The sequence below is a fragment of the Sebastes umbrosus genome, chromosome 5, assembly GCF_015220745.1.
Source record: "Sebastes umbrosus isolate fSebUmb1 chromosome 5, fSebUmb1.pri, whole genome shotgun sequence".
Taxonomy (NCBI): Eukaryota; Metazoa; Chordata; class Actinopteri; order Perciformes; family Sebastidae; genus Sebastes; species Sebastes umbrosus.
The window spans coordinates 37,720,125-37,732,327 of record NC_051273.1 but is presented as its reverse complement, the minus strand read 5'-3'; positions in this window follow the sequence as shown (position 1 = coordinate 37,732,327).

The window sequence follows — 12,203 nt, the reverse complement described above, 5'->3', positions numbered from 1 at the left end:
AGGGCTGGGGGGAAAAGATTCCTCCTAGTAATTGTGGACGCATTTTCACGTTGGGTTGAGGCCTACCCTACGGGAAAAGAGGACGCAAAATCAGTCATTAAATGTCTGGTGAATGAGTACATTCCGAAACATGGGTTTCCTAAATTGATCAGGTCAGATAATGGTTCACATTTCAAAAATAAAGACCTGCAATCTGTTGAAAAGGCTCTGGGACTACAACACAAATTTGGCACTGTGTATCATCCACAATAACAGGACTCACACCATTTGAGCTTACGTGTGGCCGACCTTTCCCTGGGCCGTCCCAAAACCCCTCTCCCCTTCCTGACCTCGGTTACAGACCATACTATTTGAAGGTTAATGCTCTTGTGTCAGCTCTCTCCTATACAGGTGACAAACCTGTCACCCCTGTCACAGAGGACGTTCCAGGACCTGACCCCGGACCCCCGGAACACCTTTGGTTGAAGGTGTTAAAGAGGAAGTGGTCGGAGCCACGTTGGACAGGCCCACACAAGGTTCTGGCCAGAACTGCAACAGCTGTGCAGCTTGAAGGAAAAGGACTCAACTGGTGGCACCTAACACAGTGCTCCAGCAGCAGGACAGGACCTGAAGCAGAGGAGGCAGCCCCACAAGGAGCCCAGGCTACGTGAAAAGAGGGTCACGTATAATTTTTTATTTTTCATATACTGTATAAACTGTGACTGTGATGAGATACACATAAGGGAAAGAAGGTTACAAGGTCTTGCCTGTATTTACAGTTAAATCAGGCTAACATGGTTGTTTAGGTGGACTCATCTAGGTGGTTTTTGAAAAACATTATATATCACATTGTATTAAAACTTGTTGCTTAGAATAAATGCTAAAATAGATAAAAAGAGAAACCAGGAGTGGGGAGAATCCACCAGAGAGAAATTTCACTTCCTTTCCCAAACCAGTATAAAATAGGATCACCCAGATAAAAGTTTTTCAGTTGCGCGCAGGAAAACAAACTAGAAGCATCATGCAATACGGCAAACTGCTAATAGCGTTTGTTGTAGTATCTGTGTTTATCTCTCTTGTCCTCTTTTTTCTGGACAATCCTCGACCAAAAAAGGAGAAGCCAGAAGGAACAGGGAAGAATGTAACGATTAAACTAGCACCAAACGACACCGAGGCACATCAAAATCGCACTGAAACCGTAAATACAACTGCACACCTTAGATCAAAAAGGTCCACGTGTCCTGAAGCCAGGGTTCAATTAAAGTATACGTTGGGAAGTAATACCAGTTATCAGGTAGACTTATGTGATATCATTGATTGTTCGGTGGGGGGGCAGGGTAAATGGCGGGGGTATGAGGTCTATCTATGTGGTTTCCGCAGAGGGCACCAGTGGTGTCCTTCATGGTCATATGTATGGTCATATACTGGTCCTCATTGGGATCCAGATGGTTCCGCGGCCACTAGTACTCAAGGCTCGGTTCCCCTGAAGGAACACATAACCATTATGCGAGGCTCACTAAAAAGGGTAAAGAGAGGACTAAGCCAGGGGCAAAACCCTCTTATAATCACCATAAGCAACCTGCATATTAACCCCCTACCAAATTCCCCTTGTGGGAATAATGAAACCGCCAACATGATTGTGGGGGTGGACCATTCAAGCACAGACCCCATGGGTTTGGTTAAAATTAATTTTAAAACCAAGGCAATCTCAATAGCATCACCATCCCCGACAACACCACCTCCTCCGTTACAGAAAATAGTTGAACTAGACTTTAACCTGTTGACCACGAATGATATAGTAAGAATAGCCACAGGATATGGGGATAAAAACATCTGGCTAGACTGGATGATATACACAGCCAGAAAACAGAACCCGGGTAATTGTATTGCCTGTTCTACAGCCCGTCCCTCCCTGTTCATGGTGCCAGGACCTGTACATTTGAATGATACCGATGGCTTAGACTGTTTAACTGCTATGTACACACCTGGTACAAATCTCACTAACTGTACTGCTCTGCTTGAAGTGTATCCCCTGATTCCCAACACCACCATTCCTCCCCTGTTTGTACCCAAAAAAGGACATTACGTATGTTTTAACAGAACAGGGAAAATAAATATGTCACTTGGGAATGGTTCATGGTGTGGCAGTATGGTAGATGTAACCAATTGGACCAACTCCGCCAACTGGACTTTAGCTAGAGGAGACCTTTTCTGGTACTGTGGGAGGGGTACCCTGACAGTAAGCCTGCCGGCCAATTGGTCAGGTGTGTGTTCCCTAGTTAGACTAGCTGTCCCGATGACCATAATTGGCTCAGAAGCGCACACCCGAAAGAGGAGAAGTTTCGATCTACAGATTAACAATCCTACATACGTCGATGCCATTGGAGTATCTAGAGGAGTCCCTAATGAATATAAACTAGCTGACCAAATAGCTGCAGGTTTTGAAAACATACCTCTAATAAGTGCTCTGATCCCTATCACTCCTAACAAAAATGTTGACCGCATTAACTACATCCACTATAATGTTCTCCGTTTGACTAATCTAACCCGTGATGCAATTGCCGGACTAGCTGAACAAATGGCTCCTACGTCACTGATGGTGATCCAAAATAGAATGGCATTAGATATGCTGCTGGCAGAGAAAGGCGGTGTATGCTCAATGTTCCAAGACTCATGTTGTATTTTCATCCCTAACAATACAGCGCCGGACGGGACTGTAACTAAGGCGCTAGAGGGGCTCCGGACGCTGTCTGAATCCATGCACGATGACTCAGGTATCAACAGCCCCATTAACGACTGGTTAGACCGTACCTTTGGGAAATGGAAGTCCATGGTGGTATCTCTATTCTCCTCAATCCTTGCTGTGTGTGCATGCTTAGTATTATGCGGTTGTTGCTGTATTCCATGTATTCGCCACCTCACTGAGCGTGTGATTATTTCTGCTGTGCAACGAAAGCATCCGGATGCACCTCCTTCTTATCAGATGGCCATGTTCCAAGCTGAGAGACAGGGTCTCCTGGAAATGGTGGGGGATAGTGAAGATGTTGATCCTGAAGAGGTTGTGTGATGATGCTTATAATTAAAACATCTGTACGTAACATGATGATGCTTATAATTAATACATCTGTACGTAACATTATCTATGCTTATAATAAATATATCTGTATGTAACATTATCTGTAGGTGAACTTAGTTAAGTTCAAAAGAGGGTCTGTTGGATTTATTATGTACAAAAGTGCTTACAATAACCTGACTGTTGGATTTGTTATGATTAGAGTGATTGTGAGGAAAGGGAGGAGGCAGGTGCTGTTCTTCTTTTGCAAGGTCAAAGGGAGGAAGGAGCCAGAAGGAGATAACAAAGAAGACATGCAGCAGAAACATCACGTGCCATAAGCTCATGAATATTAATATTGTGTAAACCATGAATAGGCTGGATCAGGGATAGCTCGGGGTTCAGACTTCGCGAACTGACCCATGCACTGTATGTTGTCAGGGACACATAGGTTGGATCCAGATATCTGTAAACTCTTTTATTTTTACTTATGCAACATTGATTGTTCGGAATAAATTGAATCATTATGCTTTAACTCATCTGTTTGGAAATTCTCTTTGTCACACAAGATTAACCAACACGTAACTGGGCCTTGACCTCTTGGAGGTAGAAGGCCAGTTCCTTCAACACCCAGGTGAGCTTCTCTGTAAATACAGAGTATATTTTCAAGAGATGATCACAGTGACCTTTATCTTCTAAGGAAACTTAGTGGCCTCGGTGTCAGCCGGCAGATTTTAGAATTAGTGTACAAAACTATTGTTGAGAGTGTTTTAACCTTTAACCTTCCTGCCTGGTACGGTCACCTACACTGTAGATAGAAGAATAAACTGTTTAGGATTGTGTCAATAGCGGGCAAAATAGTTGGTAAACCCCAAAAGCCCTTGACTCAACTTTTTACAGAAAGGACGAGGAAGAAGGCGAGGAGTATCCTGGCAGATAGCTCCCATCCTCTCTTCAGCCAGTCGGGAGGCGCAAAAGAGCCCCTCTGGCAACTAAACATGTGTTTAAAAAGTCTTTCATCCCAAATGCCATCAATATTCTTAACTCAACACAGTGACTGAGCAGATCTGAGCCACAGACACTGACATGAACTGTTTTAATGTGTAGCATAACCTGTCTTTGTTTTTTACTAACTGCTGTCTGGTTTTTAATGTTTGTTGTTTTCTGTTTTGTGAGCTGAAGACAAATTTCCACCCTGGTGGACAATAAAGTTTGATTGTATTGTATTGATCAGATCATATTGAGGGGCCGTCAGCTTTACAATTTAGTTTGGAGGGAGATTCGGTATCAGTGAAGTCAGTACATTTTATGAGTAGGCCTTCTGTGACGTTACCCACCACAGGGGTCAGAGGTCACCACTCCTCAATCCCCAAGGATTTTCTTTTCAGTCAAATTTTCAATTTTGACGCCTTTTATAGATGAAAAGTCAAGTCAATAATCATGGTCAATGATAGATAAGTATGGTTGATCAACATGTTTGCCAACCTTCAGACATCATAGTCTAATATGAGGATTAATCAGCCTGAGTTCACTAAAAAACTGAAATCACTAACTTTCTGTATTCTGTTTGGTGGTTTATGATGCTTTTCAATCATTTCTAGCCTATTTGGTATAATATGTAATTTTACTTAATTTGTTCGACATCATGATAATGCAGATTTTTCAACCAGTGGTTATGACATTAATGCCAGCTAGACAGAATAAAGCTCTGTCTGTCATGACAATAGAACTGTACTGAAGGCCTTTCCTTTACTCGGGTGACTCTTTACAGCCTTCTGAAGACAGCAGGTATCTGTTAAATCTACAGTTTCTGGAGTGATGAAGTGGCCTTCAGTACAGTACTATTGTCATGACAGACAGAGCTTTATTCTGTCTAGCTGGCATTAATGTCATAATCGCTGGTTGAAAAATTAGCATTATCATGATGTAGAACTACTCGGCTACAGCCTTCCTAATGAAGTGAAGGGATCAGGTGGAAGTGTCAGGTGTGTTGAAAGGAGTAGCCACATAGTGCTTCTCACCTGCTGACAGAAAGAAACAGCCCATAGTAAGAGTGTGAGAGAGAAAAGTATCAATTATGTGAGAGTTCTGTATAACATCTGTAGAGACCCTCCCTGTTGTATAACATCTATAGAGACCCTCCCTGTTGCATAACATCTATAGAGACCCTCCTTGTTGTATAACATCTATAGAGACCCTCCCTGTAATTTATCACACACTTTTTGGATAAAAGACATTCATGTGTTAATGAAAAGAACAAAACAAAAATATCTATGTATGTATTTATTTGTGTATTTATTTAGCCTATTTATCTTCTACTGTTACTTTGATCCTGTTCTTAAATAATGTTACACTTTTATAGAATGACCAAACTATCTTCTTGGCTTTTATTTTGACATGTTTGCCTTCACTTCCTGGTCATGTGACTGCCGTTCTCCGCTCTTCGATTCAAAACAGAAAATAACAGAAAGAAACTTGAAGAAACTAAATCGGATCGTTTTTTTAATTTGGTTTTTTCGTTTTTCGTTTGGAAACAAAAAACAAACAGAGCACCACGTGATTCCGTTTTTCGTTTGTGGTTTAAAACGAAAAAACGAAAAACCCACGTGACTTCCGTTCTTCAATTCAAAACGAATAATGAGAAAATGTATTCGCAAAAACAAACAAACGGCCCGGTTTGGGTTCGTTTTTCATTTTTTGATTCAGAAACGAAAAACGAGAAAACGGCCGTTTTCTGGTTTTTGGTTTAAAACGAAAAAATAAAAAAAACGTTTTTTCCTTTCTGAATTCCAAAGGAAAAACGGAATATCCGATGATACCCAGACCAACCGGGCCGTTTGTTTGTTTTTGCGAATTCCTTTTCTCATTATTCGTTTTGAATTGAAGAACGGAAGTCACGTGGGTTTTTCGTTTTTTTCATTTTAAACCACAAACGAAAAATGGAATCACGTGGTGCTCTGTTTGTTTTTTGTTTCCAAACGAAAAACGAAAAAACCAAATTAAAAAAACGATCCGATTTAGTTTCTTCAAGTTTCTTTCTGTCATTTTCTCTTCTGAATCGAAGTGCGGAGAACGGCAGTCACGTGACCAGGAAGTGAAGGCAAACATGTCAAAATAAAAGCCAAGAAGATAGTTTGGTCATTCTATAAAAGTGTAACATTATTTAAGCACAGGATCAAAGTAACAGTAGAAGATAAATAGGCTAAATAAATACACAAATAAATACATACATAGATATTTTTTTGTTTTGTTCTTTTCATTAACACATGAATATCTTTACAGATGTTATACAGAACTCACATAATTGACACTTTTCTCTCTCACACTCTTACTATGGGCTGTTTCTTTATGTCGGCAGGTGAGAAGCACTATGTGGCTACTCCTTTCAACACACCTGACACTTCCACCTGATCCCTTCACTCCACTACGAAGGCTGTAGCCGAGTAGTTCTACATCATGATAATGCTGATTTTTCAACAAGCGATTATGACATTAATGCCAGCTAGACAGAATAAAGCTCTGTCTGTCATGACAATAGTACTGTACTGAAGGCCACTTCATCACTCCAGATACTGTAGATTTAACAGATACCTGCTGTCTTCAGAAGGCTGTAAAGAGTCACCCGAGTAAAGGAAAGGCCTTCAGTACAGTTCTACTGTCATGACAGACAGAGCTTTATTCTGTCTAGCTGGCATTAATGTCATAACCACTGGTTGAAAAATCAGCCTTATCATGATGTCGAACAAATTAAGTAAAATTACATATTATACCAAATAGGCTAGAAATGATTGAAAAGCATCATAAACCACCAAACAGAATACAGAAAGTTAGTGATTTCAGTTTTTTAGTGAACTCAGGCTGATTAATCATCATATTAGACTATGATGTCTGAAGGTTGGCAAACATGCTGATCAACCATACTTATCTATCATTGACCATGTTTATTGACTTGACTTTTCATCTATAAATGCGTCAAAATTGAAAATTTGACTGAAAAGAAAATCCTTGTGGATTGAGGAGTGGTGACCTCTGACCCCTGTGGTGGGTAACGTCACAGAAGGCCTACTCATAAAATGCACTGACTTCACTGATACCGAATCTCCCTCCAAACTAAATTGTAAAGCTGACGGCCCCTCAATATGATCTGATCAATACAATACAATCAAACTTTATTGTTCACCAGGCTGGAAATTTGTCTTCAGCTCACAAAACACAGAAAACAACAGACATTAAAAACCAGACAGCAGTTAGTAAAAAACAGAGACAGGTTATGTTACACATTAAAACAGTTCATGTCAGTGTCTGTGGCTCAGATCTGCTCAGTCACTGTGTTGAGTTAAGAGTATTGATGGCATTTGGGATGAAAGACTTTTTAAACACATGTTTAGTTGCCAGAGGGGCTCTATAGCGCCTCCCGACTGGCTGCAGAGAGGATGGGAGCTATCTGCCAGGATACTCCTCGCCTTCTTCCTCGTCCTTTCTGTAAAAAGTTGAGTCAAGGGCTTTTGGGGTTTACCAACTATTTTGCCTGCCATTGACACAATCCTAAACAGTTTATTCTTCTATCTACAGTGTAGGTGACCGTACCAGGCAGGAAGTTTAAAGGTTAAAACACTCTCAACAATAGTTTTGTACACTAATTCTAAAATCTGCCGGCTGACACTGAGGCCACTGAGTTTCCTTAGAAGATAAAGTCGCTGTGAGCATCTCTTGAAAATATACTCTGTATTTACAGAGAAGCTCACCTGGGTGTCCAAGTCTGTACCGAGGTATTTAAAGTGTTCCACAGTTTCAACATGTTGGCCATCAAGTGAAACTGGCTCTGTGATCAAATGTTGTTTTGTGCAGCACATGATTAATTCTTTCTTCTCAGCCACATTGATTTCTTGCTGGCTAGTGTGACACCGTGTTTGAAGGGCTGTAGTGTGGGCCTGTTTCCTGTAAAAGGCCAACTAAGGCCATGTCATCCGCATACTTGAACAGTCTAAAATGTTTCTCATTGATCATAAATTCATTAGTAAAAAGAGAGAGTAGCACAGAGGAAAGAACACAGCCTTGTGGGCAGCACGTCTGATATGTTCTCCCTGACACAGACCCTCTGATCCACAGAACTAACCCTGTGTTGATGTTGAGATCAATGAGCCTTTTCAGGAGAATATGTGTCTTCATTGAGTTAAAAGCTGAGCTAAAATCCGCGAATAAAGCTCTGGCATAACCTTTAGGATGCATAAGGTGTTTTGTGAGTCAGCACAGCGTCGTCTGGGCCTCTGTTGCTCTTATTTAAGCGAACTGGAGCAGATCTAGCTTAGTAGCCACTGTGCTGGTCAGGTGGCTGGCAAGAACTCATTCCATGGTTTTACACAATATGGAGGTTATTGCGATGGGCCAAAGATCATTTGGCTTACTTGCGCCTGGCTTTTTTAGCACAGACCTAATTATTGTGAATTTCCATGATTTTGATGAAGTGGCCTTCAGTACAGTACTATTGTCATGACAGACAGAGCTTTATTCTGTCTAGCTGGCATTAATGTCATAATCGCTTGTTGAAAAATCAGCATTATCATGATGTAGAACTACTCGGCTACAGCCTTCGTAGTGGAGTGAAGGGATCAGGTGGAAGTGTCAGGTGTGTTGAAAGGAGTAGCCACATAGTGCTTCTCACCTGCCGACATAAAGAAACAGCCCATAGTAAGAGTGTGAGAGAGAAAAGTGTCAATTATGTGAGAGTTCTGTATAACATCTGTAAAGATATTCATGTGTTAATGAAAAGAACAAAACAAAAAAATATCTATGTATGTATTTATTTGTGTATTTATTTAGCCTATTTATCTTCTACTGTTACTTTGATCCTGTGCTTAAATAATGTTACACTTTTATAGAATGACCAAACTATCTTCTTGGCTTTTATTTTGACATGTTTGCCTTCACTTCCTGGTCACGTGACTGCCGTTCTCCGCACTTCGATTCAGAAGAGAAAATGACAGAAAGAAACTTGAAGAAACTAAATCGGATCGTTTTTTTAATTTGGTTTTTTCGTTTTTCGTTTGGAAACAAAAAACAAACAGAGCACCACGTGATTCCATTTTTCGTTTGTGGTTTAAAACGAAAAAACGAAAAACCCACGTGACGTCCGTTCTTCAATTCAAAACGAATAATGAGAAAAGGAATTCGCAAAAACAAACAAACGTCCCGGTTTGGGTTCGTTTTTCATTTTTTGATTCAGAAACGAAAAACGAGAAAACGGCCGTTTTCTGGTTTTTGGTTTAAAACGAAAAAATAAAAAAACGTTTTTTCCTTTCTGAATTCCAAAGGAAAAACGGAATATCCGATGATACCCAGATCTGACAACAGTGAGTGATCAATAACTGATTATTGTCACATGGTGCATTAGGAGAAACTATGGGTGGTATAATAAGCTTGTGTTGTCATTACCAGCGCGCTTGGTGGATACTGTTGGGTCTCTAAACTATGGTGTACGGTCATAGACCTGCTCTATATATAAAGCGTCTTGAGATAACTTCTGTTATGATTTGACGCTATACAAAAATAAATTGAATTGAATTGAATTAATCTGATGATTAATTCAGAAAGTAAATGTCTCTGCTGTTGAATGTTTCTTTAAATCTGACTGTGAAGTGAAATAAAAAAGCATGAGGAAAACGTGTGGCTTCCTCTGGTGGACAGTTGGAGTACTGCACAAAATAATAATAATAATAATAACATATACATATGCTGTGTGTGTATGTTTTCGGTGGTAATTTTAATATATTCACAGATAGATGTGCAACAGCTTACTTGAACACACTGTCACATATGTTCAGCTGTCCACATACTTTTGGCCATGTCGTGTGTATCTCATATCATATTTTTTTCTTTCATTTTTCACTTTTTTCATGAACAACAATCAGTTTTTTTCTTTCATTGTGATAAAGTTCAAATCTTTTGTTTTTACGATCACACTCACATTGTAGCTCTGGTTGAACAACCAGCTTTGGCAATACTGTACCTCAGTGGTAGACAAACACTGGCCCGTGGGCCAAACTCGGCCTTCCATCAAAAATATTTGGTCCGCCTCGGGTCTCTGTAGTTCTGCTGGGGGACTTAAATGCTGCAATGACGGAGAAATCTGGAGGGTGATTGGGAGGAATTGCCTGTCTGATCTGAACCTGAGCGATGCTTTGTAATTGGACTAATGTGCTAGTTATGGATTGGCCATAACAAACACGATGTTTGAGCAGGGTGATGCATAAAGGCCTTTAAACATCAGGGGCGTTATTTGGGTGCGATTAATTCGCACGTCAATATTTTTTTTCGAACTGTTGTTTTTGTCATGAATATTTTCACACAGAATGCAAATATTGCGTGGCCAAAAAGTGACGTAATCTTTTCCCGGAACAAGGTTGATTTTTCTGAGCTTTTGCATCGTGAATAAAGGAATCAACCAATCATTTGCAGAACGTGTTTTATAGGATTATAAAACAACAAAAATGTTGTGTGTTAAAAATCCCTAGGAAGGGATCACATGACCACACCTGAAGCAGGGAGGATAAACCAAGCGCTCCTGTCCACCCCCCTCAGGTATAATTATTTCAACCAGATCAGAGGCCCTTTATATAATGCCTTCCTCCCTTTGTTCACCTTTTGACCTCCAGCATGATGTGAGCATCCTGTAAGGCAAGGCAAGGCAAGGCAGCTTTATTAGTAGAGCACATTTCAACAACAGGGCAATTCAAAGTGCTTTACATAAACATTCAAGAACATTGCGACAAAGTGCAAAAGAACATAAAGACATAATTAAAACAGCTATAAAAACATAAAAACATTAAAGATTAGAAAATAAAAACAAGCTAAAATAAAAGCTAGGATAGAAGCTAAAATAGCATAAAACACAAAAGAGTAAAAGCTCTAGTTTAGTATCAGATCATTATCTGGTTTAATAAAAGGCAGCCGCAAACAGGAACGTTTTAAGCTTTGTTTTAAAAGAAGTCAGAGTTGTAGCGGTCCTGCAGTTTTCTGGGAGCTTGTTCCAGATATTTGGTGTATAAAAACTGAATGCTGCTTCTGCATGTTTAGTTCTGACTCTGGGGACACCAAGCAGACCTGATCCAGATGACCTGAGAGGTCTGGATGGTTCATAACATAGCAGGAGATCAGAAATGTATTTTGGCCCTGAACCATTTAGTGCTTTGTAAACCAGCAGCAAACCACCTGTAAGTAAATTTTCTACTTTAATGCTTTGTTTTACCTGTTTGTTGCACATTATCTGTTGATGAAAAATAAATCTGCCTCTATCTAAATCACTCTGCTGACTACTCCTGACTCTGTTGCTCATATTATTAAGTCCAGTCCAGTACATTCTTCCTGAACACGGAGGCTCCGTAGTCCAAACCATAGACTGTATATAAAGATGGACGACATGACAGCTTCCCAAAAGTGAAGCCAAAACATTTCGATCGCCTCCTGGTGGCTGGCTGCAGTATAGGTCATAAGTCCGACCCCCTCCATGTTAGTGGATGGGACATGGGCCAAACTAAGAAGTTAAAGTGCACCTCAAATACATTTTTCCCATAGATGGTTTCTATCATTTTAGGTAGTTCTTATCACGCTGTTGTATTTTGAAGTGTACATTTTTCTAATAAGTTTGGTTTTCATTATTTATTTGTTGCTATAAAAAGAGGGTGAGACGTCATGATTGACAGCTGTGATTCAGTAGAGATGTAACTTTAACTTTCCATAACCAACACCAGTCTGTGTAATAGAACATGTGTCAATTTGATCAGAAATGTAGTTATAGAGATATTATGGTTAGTTGTTGTGTCTTTCTAACAGCTACCGTGGTGCTAACGTAGCAGCTAGGTGGCTCACGCTAACACACTGGGGCTGTGCTCAGCTCGTGATTGGCTCGGGTATATGGGCAGGACCTCGATACTGTGGTTCCACCCCTGATCACTACTGCTCAGACTCTGGCTCCAAATTACGTCAAAATCTCAAGATGGCAGCTCCCGTATCAGGGTATTTTGCCTTCACTGTTGTACAGTGGGAGGAAGTGGAGACGCCATCGTCGTCCATCTATATATACAGTCTGTGGTTCTAACCAAGACGGCGATCTTTAGTACTCCTTAGATCCCCTCCTTCCATTCCTACCTTTCATAATAAAAGCCCCTAGAAATAT